Here is an 11,220-nt window from a genome sequence, read left to right as displayed (position 1 = left end):
GTATTAGTACTATGTCTATGTCATAAAACGAATTTGTTGGAACTGCTTCTTTCCCTATTTTTCCAAAATAGTTTGCATAGTATTAGAATTAATTGTTCTATAAATGGTTGATAGAATTCATGTATAAATTCATCTGGCCCTGGAGATTTTTTCTTAGGGAGTTAATTAAATAGGGATTATTAAGTAATTTATTCCCTCCTCTATTAATCTGGGCAATCTATATTTTTGTAAGTATCACTTACAAATAAGTATATTTTTGTAAGTTTACTTAGATCATCAGATTTATTGGCAAACAGTTTGGGCAAAATAGCTCCTAATTATTGCTCTAATTTTCTCTTCATTAGTAGAAAGTTCTCCCTTTGATACTTACAATTTGATTTTCTTCTTTCTATTCTCTATTCAAATTAAATGAAGGTTTAGCTATTTTATTGGGTTTTTTTTCATAAAACCACTTGTTAGTTTTGTTTATTAGTTCACTAATTTTCTTACTTTCAGTTTTATTATCTTCCCTTTTATTTTCAGAATTTCAAATTTGGCATTTAATTGGAGGTTTTTAATTTGTTATTTTTCTAGCTCTTTTAGTTGCATGTTCAATTCATTGATCTTGTCTTTCAAAGAGAAAGAAAATATTTTAGTCAACCAGAAAGAAACCATTCAAAAACTGTGGAGCTACTGTTAGGATCACACAAGATTTAGTGGCTCCCATATTAAAAGAATGAAGGACTTGGAATATGCTATTCCAGAAGGCAAAGAAGCTAGGATTACAATGAAGAATAATGTACCCATAAAACTTAGTATAATCCTTCACAGAAAAAAATGGAAATTTAATGAAATAGAGGATTCTCGAGCATTCCTGATAAAAAGTCAAGGACTGAATAAAAAAAAAACTGACATTCAAATACAAAATTTAAGCATAATAAGGTAAACATGTAAAAATAATCAGAAGGGTCTCAATGAAGTTAAACTATATACATTATTCCTGTTTGGAAATATGATACATGTAACTCATAAGAACTTATCATTTTGAGGGCAGTTAGGAGTTTACATGGACAGAAGGCATATCTGAAAGCTGATTTTGTTGAAATAACCTCCAAAAAAATGAAGAGGTAAGAAAGAGCAATGCACTAAAATAGTACACAAGGAAGAACTTTTACAATAGAGAGAAAAATAAGTGTGGGTGAAAAATATTTGAACCTCACTCTCATCAGAAGTGGTTCAAGAGGGAAGAATATTTCTACACACTCAGTTTTGAACAGAAAAGGGAAATAGTAGAGGAAGGGGTTAAGAAAAAGTTGAGGGGAAAAGATAAATAGGGAAGCACTACTTAGAAGCAAAATAGACTTTTGAAGAAGAAAAGTATAAAAAAGAAAGTGAAGTAGAAACAAGAAAATGAGATGAAGGGAAATACATAATAAACATAAACCCATAAAATGGAACAACATAGGATTAGAAGCCAGATTCTAACAAAATATTGTTTACAAGAATCATATTTGAAATAAAAAGAAACAGATAAGAGTTTAAAATAAATACTAATTGACTTCAGCTGAAAAAAATGGTAGGGATAGAAATAATGATTTCAGACAAAGCAAAAACAAAAACAGTCTTAATTAAAAGGGATAATTGGAGAAACTACATTTTTCTAAAAAGTGCCCCAAAATAAAGTAATATTCTTTAAATTTACAATTTTCTCTGATAAAGGCCTCATCTCTCTAAATATTAACTTCAGAACTGTCAAACATAAAAATAAAGACCATTTTCCAATCAACAAATGGTCAAAGGATATAAACAAGAACTTTTCAGGAAAAAAAATCAAAATTATTTATAGGCACATGAAAAAAATATTCTAAATCACTTTTGATTAGAGAAAAGCAAATTTTAAAAAAATTCTGAGGTACATCTCACAACCATCAGGAATATAGATGTTCGAGGGAATGAAAGTACACCAATGAACTGGTGGAATAATAAACTGAGCTAATCATTCTGGGAGGACAATTTAAAAACTAGGTCCAAAGGGCTACAAAGTTGTATATAGCCTTTAATCCATCAATATCACTTCTCTTTCAAAGAGAAAATATTTTAATCAACCAGAAAGAAACCATTCAAAAACTATGGAGCTACTGTTAGGACCATGCTATTGATGGATTAAAGCCTATATATACTTTTGTGTATATTGTGTATATATATTTGTGTATATTCCCAAAGAGACAAAATAAAAAAGGATACATATATATATATATATATATATATATATATATGTATATACATATAAAAATATAGCAGCTCTTTTTTGTGGCAAAGAATTAGAGATATAGGGAATGTCCATCAATATAGAGATACAGGGATATGGCATATGTTTGTGATGGGGTACTGTTGTTCTGTGAGAAGTGATGGAAACTGTGGTTTCAGAAAATAATGTCAAGACCTGTACAAACCAATGGAAATGAAGTAAGAAGAACTTGAAAGTCATTGTGCCAAGTAACAGCAACATCATAATGATGATTAGCTGTGAAAGATTTGATTACTCTGATCAATATAGTTATGTAAGACAATTCCAAAGGATTCATGTTGGAACAAAAATGTGATCCACCTCCAGAGAGACAACTGATAAACTCTGAATGCAAATTCAAAGACATAACTTTTATGCTTTTAAAAAATATGACTAAGAGAGAGTACTGTTTTGCATCATTTCACATGTAAAATTAATATTATATTGATTTTCTTCTTGGTGGGTAAAGAGAGTGGTAGGAAGGAGCGAGAGAATTTGAAACTCAAAATTTAAAAAGAAAAAAGTTCTTAAAATAGTAAATTTGTTAAAATAGTTATTTTTAAAGAAAAGCAAAAAAAATGCAGCTAGGTAACTAAACCAGGAAGAGACCAAACAGAGAAAAAAAAAATTATACACCAATCTCGCTAATGAATATCAGTGCAAAAATTTTAAATGCAATATTATCAAATAAATAACACATTTATCACCAAAATAATGCACTGTGATCAAGTAGAATTTATATCAGGATCACAAGGCTGGTTTAATATCAGGAAAATTATCAGTATAATTGACTAAATCAATAACAAACTAACAAAAATCATATGATTATCTCAATAGACACAGAAAAAGATTTTGAGAAAATGCAATTCCACTATCTATTAAAAATACTAGAAAGCAAGGGAATAAATGGACTTTTCCTTAAAATGATAAGTAGCATCTAATACCATCAGCAAGTATTATGAGCTAGAAAGACTAGAAGCACCAGTAAAATTAGGGGTGAAATAAGATGCCAATTATCACCACTAATATTCAATATTGTACTAGAAATATATGCTTTAGCAGTAAGAGGAATTTGGAACTATGCCCAAAGGGCTATCAAACTATTCATACCCTTTGAACCAGCATTGTCACTGGACTACTAGTCTGCATCCCAAAAGAAGTCATAAAAGAGGGGAAAGGACCCATATATGCAAAAAAATTGTAGCCATTCTTTTTGTGGAGGCAAAGAATTGTAAATTGAGTAGAAATCCATAAATTGGGGAATGGCTGAATAAGTAACAGTATATAAATGTAATGGAATATTATTGCTGCTAAGCAAAGATGAGAAGACTGATTTCAGAAAAGCCTGGAAAGATTTATATGAATTAATGCTGAATGAAGTGAGCAGAACCAGGAAAACATTATACACAGTAACAGCAAGATTGTGTGCTGATTAACTGTGATGACTTAGCTCTCCTCAACAATACAGTTATTCAAACAATTCCAGTGTTTTGGATGGAAAATGCCTTCCACATCCAGAGAAAGAAATGTTGATTGAAGCATACTATTATCACCTTTTTCACATTTTTCTTGTGGTTTTTCCCTATTTTTCTAATTTTTCTTACCCAAGATGACTCATATGGAAATATTTAAAATTGACATATATAACATATCAGTTTGTTTGCTATCTTGGGAAGGAGGGAGATAAAGGAAGAAGGGAGAAAAAAATTAAACTCAAAGTCTTACAAAAATGAAGTCTGAAAACCATCTTTACTTGTCATGAGAAAAATAATATACCACTAAAACAAAACATTTTTTACAAATCCATTCTCAGACACTTACTAATTATATAACTCTGTGCAAGTCACTTAACTTTTTTTGCTTCAGTTTGTTTATCTATAAAGTGAGCTGGAAAAGGAAATGATAAACCACTCCAGTATCTTTGCCAAGAAACACTAAAAAACATCACAAAGAGTCAGAAATGTTTGGAATGATTAAACAACAACAAAACAGAAACAGTAGTAGCATCTACCTCTCAGCATTGTTGTAAAGGGGAAAATTACATAATATTTATAAAATATTTTGTGAACCTCAAAAAGATATATAAATTCTATTATTTAATATGTAGTTAATGTTTTACCAGAAATCTGTCAGAATAATCAACTATGTTTGCTTACTTTTTCATTTAAATGAAATATCTACCATCTGCTCCATTATTTTTATTTTGCTTTTTAAATTGGGTATTGAATCATAAAGTTATTTTATAATTCCTTATATTCCTCATGCTTATCCATTTTAATTGCTTTCTAGTAATCTTAAATTAATTTACCAAAATTTGTGTAACCACCCTCCTATAGTTGGACATATATAATTGTTTAATACACTGACAGTTAAATGCTTTATCTATATTCTATGGATTTGGGGGCTTGGGAGAACAGAATTACATATAAATGACATAATAAAGATCTTGAGGCAGATAATATTTGTTATTATCGTTGTTGAAAATATCCCCATTATATATTTCTGACTTCAACAAAACTTTTAATTGTTGCTTTGGGGTTTTTTGGGGGGTGAAGAATACAGGATTCTACCTTTATCCTCTGAATCAGCCCCATGTTTCTATTTGCTAAAATAATCTGGGAATTTTAGTTGACATCAAACTTTATTAGAATCAACACCATGAAGAATTTATTTTTATAAAAGGCTAACACAATCAAAATTTGCATTAATAGAAACATAATAATAAGATTAAGTCATCTCAGTGCACTCTACACTAATCTAAAATGCCATCTCCTAATCTGAGGTTACATATTTAGAAAGGACGTTGGAAAAGTAAAATATACCCAGAAATAGAGACAAAGATAGTAAGACATTTAGAAATAAAGTTATACTGGGAATATGTGAAGCATCTGAATCTGAAGTAAAAATTAACAAAAGGCAGAATAACTAGCTGTGTAGAAGGAGAATTAGACTTATTTGATGTAGCTTCAGAAGATAAAACAAGAACCTCTGTTTCAAAGAATATAAAAAGTTATGTCAAACAATTAGATCTGCCTATCACCACAAAAAAATTATTAGTTTGATGTTTTACTATGACATGAAGTTACCATGGGCTCTTTGAGGCTAAGGGGGGAAAAGTTAAAAGTCTAGCAGGTTTTCCTAAGCTATAAAAGCTAAGTACAGGGTGGTGGCCCAAAAGTCTTATGCTTTAAGCTATCAAAAATTAAAACTTAAAGCTTAGAACTAGAATTTTAAACTATAGAAGCTCAAAATTATGCTAATATTTATAGGCTACCCTGTATAGCCATGGGAGGCTGAAAGGAAAAATATCCTGGTTTCAGCATCAGAGGACTCAGGTTTAAATATCACCTGGATCTTTACTACTTATATCATCTGGAACAAATCTTTGATCCTCTATGGCTTTAATTTTCTTTCTTTTTAGAATCTGGAGGACTGAACTGGAAGACCTCTAAAGTTTTTACCAGTTGTACACTGTGCTCATGTTATCCATTGCATATCTCCAGTCCTAGGACCAGACTTTCTAAAGTCTCATTAGCAGCAGGTGTCTGTAGGATGATGAGTTATTTAGTCATAGTACCTACTAAAACAAAGAAAACTACAAAATTGTCATCAGCTTTCTGCAACCCCTTTTGGCTTTCACATTGATAACAGCAGAAAATGGGATAGAGAGGTATCAGGATCATATAGTTCAGCCACTGTTTGTAATGATCATTTTAACTCTTGATACTTTAAATGTGAGTTCTACAACCAAAGGCCAACAAGTTGATCATGCAATTTAAGGAGCTACATTCACCTAAATATTGATGGTCTCATTAGAAATGAAAACTGAAGAGATGAAAAATTAAGCTGAAGGCCAGCTCACAGGCTTATTTCAGAGAGGTAATGATGACCACGAGATCAGGAAAATAATGCCATGGCATGAAAGTGAATTAGATTTGAGTGAGGGAAGGCAGTGCAAGGTTATGGAATCAATAAAGGAGTGGCTCCATATTATTCTCAAAGGCAAAAAGAAACACTAAGAAGTAATCTTGCCTGCAAAATGAAAATATGAGAATAATGAGAATATGAGAATAAACAAAAAGAACACCATGCAGACAATTACAGTTTATATTCCAAAATCTATTGCAAAGGATGAAGAAATGGAGAAATTTGATAAGGATCTTTTATAGATCCTCCAATTTCAATATATACCTTGATATTTGGTGACTGCAGAAAGGAACACTACCATATAGAAGAAAAAGAGCAAAAAAATATATTGTTGAGAGGCTATAACAGCATGTTATAGTAGAGTGTTGGACAGATAAGAAAAATCTGAGTTCAAATCCCACTTTGGATACTTATTATAATATGTGTGACACTGAGATAAGTCGCAACTTCTTTTTGCTTTCATTTTCTTATCTATAAAATAAAGATAATAATGGAACCTACAGGGTGGTTTCAAGAATTGATCATATATTTAGAGCTGGAAGAAACCTTAAGAGACATGTAATCAATCAGTCTTTCTCTTTTTTTTAAATAAGAAAACAGAGGACCAGAAAATGAAAGAGGATAAAGATTTCATGTTACTCAAAAGCTTCATGTTTGTGTACCACGAATCCTTTTCTTGAGGAAGAGAAGGTGCTAGTACTAAATATAAAATTCAGCTATCTATGAGCAATCACAACATTAACTAATTAGATTTAAAAGTACAGGTAACTACTAAAATAGAAGAAAGGATGAAGACAAAGAGGAACTTTATCTATTTACAATATTTCAAACCTGTCCTATTTAAACTTGTCTCTGAAAACGTGAAATGGGAGACTATACAAACATTGGCTTTCATTATTGCCCTTTCTTAGTGAAGTTAAACCAACATAAAACAATTGTCACAAGTGGAAAACAAAAGCACAAAGAATCTCCTTTGGCTAGAAAATATCAGATCTCATTGTCAAGAGAAAAGACATGGAAGTCAATGACAAAACCAATTTAGAGTCAAATTCACTGCCAAAAAAAAAACAAAAAAAAAAAAAAAACAAGCAAAAAACAAAAACAATCATTAAGGGGAAGGATTGCAGAACTTTACCAGCAGTATCAACTCACAAACTCACAAAACTCAGAGAAACATTAGAGGGAAAATGGGCCTATAGAAAGATTGAAATAAAATGCAAGTAATTCATTTCATTCTGACAGGACCTACATATAACAAATACACAGAATATGAAATAGATTGATAAATTGTATTTAGATTACAATCTGTTTTGATGATTCATGAAAGTAGTACCATTTATTGAACTACAGTACCTCTTATGCTATGTGTGGGATTGAGATGACACATAAAGTGAAGTCAGTAACAACAACCAAAACCTGATTCCCCAAATTTTCTCTTCATCTGTCTCTGTCTCTCTCTCTGTCTTTTTGTCTGAATCTGTCTTTCTGTCTCTCTCTCTCATACACACACAAATACACACACACACACACACACACACACACACACACACCATGTTGAGACCAATATAATTTTAAAGGAATACAGTGATCAATTTTCAAAATATTTCAAAGAAGTGACTCAACCAAAGGTGACCCAGCAGACTTCAGAAATTATTGATAGTCAGTGCTATTTTCTCATTTCTATGAAATTTTTATGAGGATAATCTATGTATACATTCAGGGTAATCTTAATGGAAAATAAGAGAATAAAACAGGCAAGCTTTTGTAGATAACTTTCTGCAGCCTACCACATATTCATAGTCACCCAAGCAATTGAGAAATGTAGAAAATATGAAATTCCTGTGGGTATGCAAGTTTTTTTGACTACAAAAAAGTGTTTGACTTGGCAGACAAAAATGCATTCTTCAAGATTTCTTTAATGAGGTGACTCCTTTCATGTGTAAGGATATGGATATCAATATGCTATGGCAATATTTATATCTATATTTGTAGATATTTATCTAAATAATTAATACAATCTATAAAATAGAAAACTGCATCCCCAACAAAGGTAATGATGACCAGAAAAAAGAAAATTTTCTGAATACAATCCAAATGGAAGAAAAATCAATCATAAAAAATAAACTTCTTTTCAGATGTTTATGTGTAGTACCTGATTGTCTTATATGGCTCCTCTTCAATGAGGTTCACGATCATTAAAAAAAAAAAGTTTACCTAGCAAATACACATAAGAAAAAACAATGCATAATCTTCATATTATAACATGCAATTAAATCTTGAATGAGCACTACAAGTGACAATTAATGGGCCAAGAGATGAATAGATATTTTAAACTATGGCCTAGAACCTTTCATTTATCCCAAACTACTTCCTGACATAAAAACAATATATTCAATACCTATATTTTGGTGATGTTTTGTGCTTAAAAATCTTGGAATGGCAAAATCATTGATGTATCAAAATTGTAATTGATCCAAAAGACAATAGAAAGATATGTGTGAAGATAAATAGGCTACAGCATATATCAGTGATCTGACTGCAAGAAATAACATTAAAAATCATAATTAAGGACCTATAAGACCAGAAAAAGAAGTGTGCCTAAAGCACAGATGATAGTTTATGAATAGCCTCAGTGATGATCTATTAACTGGAATTTTTAACATTTTCTGTTTTATAGATTTTTCTATATAGAATTTTTAACAATAATCCTATGGAATAAGAAGTTATAGATGAGTAACAATGTGAATTGTTAGAAATGAACTAAACATTAATGATGATTTCAATCATCAAAGCATTAAAATACATGGTCTGAACTCTGAGATACCACTACATACCTCTCAAATTGACTAAGATGACAGGAAAAGATAAAGATGAATGTTGGAGGGGATGTGGAAAAACTGGGACACGGATGCATTGTTGGTGGAGTTGTGAACAAATCCAACCATTCGGGAGAGCAATTTGGAACAATGATCAAAAAGTTATCTAATTCTGCACACCCTTTGACCCAACAGTGTTACCACTGAGCTTATATCCCAAAGAGATATTGAAGAAGGGAAAGGGACCTGTATGTGCAAAAATGTTTGTGGCAGCCCTCTTTGTAGTGACTAGAAACTGGAAAATGAATGGCTGCCCATCAATTGGAGAATGACTGAATAAGTTATAGTATATGAATGTGATGGAATATTATTGTTCTGTAAGAAATGACCAACAGGATGATTTCAGAAAGGCCTGGAGAGACTTACATGAACTGATGCTGAGTGAAATGAGCAGAACCAGGAGATCATTATACACTTCAACAACAATACTATATGATGTTCAATTCGATGGACATGGCCATCTTCAACAATGAGAGGATCCAAATCAATTCCAATTGACCAGTAATGAACAGAATCAGCTACACCCAGAGAAAGAATGCTGGGAAATAAGTATGTTAGCCAGAAAAGTAATGAAGACATATCAGTTTAAACACTGGAAGACTTCATAATTTTGATTAACGCCGTAACCAATCATCATGTCTTAATAAGGTTTATGATAAAGCATACCTCCCACTTCTCAACAGAAAAATGACAGACCAAAAAGGTATCAAATGGAGTATACATTTTCAAATGTGGCCAAAATGTTAGTTTAGTTTGCTTTATTACAAGGGAGAGTTCTATTGCAAGAAAGATGGGAAGCAGTAGTATATTACAATGACATTTTTTAATGAAGGAAAAGCGTATCAATGAAATATTTTGAGATAACTAATATTCAGACCTTATCTCTGACATTCTTTGTGTGATCTAAAAAGAATGGAAGGAATTGCAAGTGGGAAAAGGAAGGAAGAATAAGTAGAAATAAGGAAGGATGGAAGGAAATAAGAATTTATTAAGTTCCTACTATTTTCCAGGTAACTTTCCTAAACACTTTGTAACTATTATCTTTTTTGATTCTTACAAGAACCTTGAGAGGGAGGTACTATTATTATCCTATTTTATAACTGAGGAAACTTAGATAGAGATTAAAAGCACAGTATCTAAGGTGGCATTTGAATTCAGGTCTTTGTAACTATGCATTCTATCAACTTTCCCACCTAATTACAGGAGATTTAGATGTTAACATTCTACTGGATTCATGGGAAACAAGAAAAACATAAAAAATAAAAAATTCATCTGTGCCTAAAACTTCATTTTTATCTATATTTTCTATGAATTAGCACAGGGGAATGATGAAATAGGAGTTAGTTGATCAATAAGATCTCTCTGGGCCTCAATTTCTTCCTACATAAAATAAGGTAATTAAATTAGATGCCCTCCAAGTTTCCTTCTACTCACAAATTTCTAAGATCCTATGATTAGATGTATTGGCTAAGAGAGTGAAATAAATGTTTGCAAAGTAAAATCCAAACATATCAAAAAAATTATTTTAAAAAGAGACACTGAACAATCAAAAATGACTCCAAGATCATAAGCCTAAGTGACTGAGAAAATGATATGGCCATTACAGAAGCAGAAAAGTTAGGAAAAGAACAAATTAAATTGGACCAGTGATTAATTCAGGTTAGGTATGTTAGCTTGAGGTGGCAAAAGGAGATACTGCAAAGTGAATTGGAAACATGATTTTGATGCTCTGGAGAGAATTTGAGGATAGAGATATAAATATGAAAGTCAGAAGTGGTTGAAATCACCAAGGGAAAAACTAACAAGGAAGACTTATTTTTTCTAAATCTATTTCATTGTAAACTTCTACAACCAGGGCAGGGTCAAAGACCTTAGATTCTTGCAGAAGTCCCATTAACTCTACTATCCTCAGTATACACCTGATGCAACATGTGGGCACATTTCTATATTGTTAAAGTACAAGTTACACATTGGAAATTAAATAAATGACATTCATTGGGTGTAGTCATTGAATTCTGTACTTTTAAAAAATGTTCTTGATCCTACTAGGTAAGGAAATAAATTATTCTGTTTCAAGAGTGCATTAATGCTAGACTACCATTTAGAAAATTACCTCTTCTAATGCACTAAATGGTATCCTAATTGCCCAGA

The sequence above is a fragment of the Sarcophilus harrisii genome, chromosome 2 (assembly GCF_902635505.1).
Source record: "Sarcophilus harrisii chromosome 2, mSarHar1.11, whole genome shotgun sequence".
In the NCBI taxonomy this organism is placed as follows: domain Eukaryota; kingdom Metazoa; phylum Chordata; class Mammalia; order Dasyuromorphia; family Dasyuridae; genus Sarcophilus; species Sarcophilus harrisii.
The sequence above is the reverse complement of the archived record's forward strand: the minus strand, read 5'-3'. Positions refer to the sequence as shown.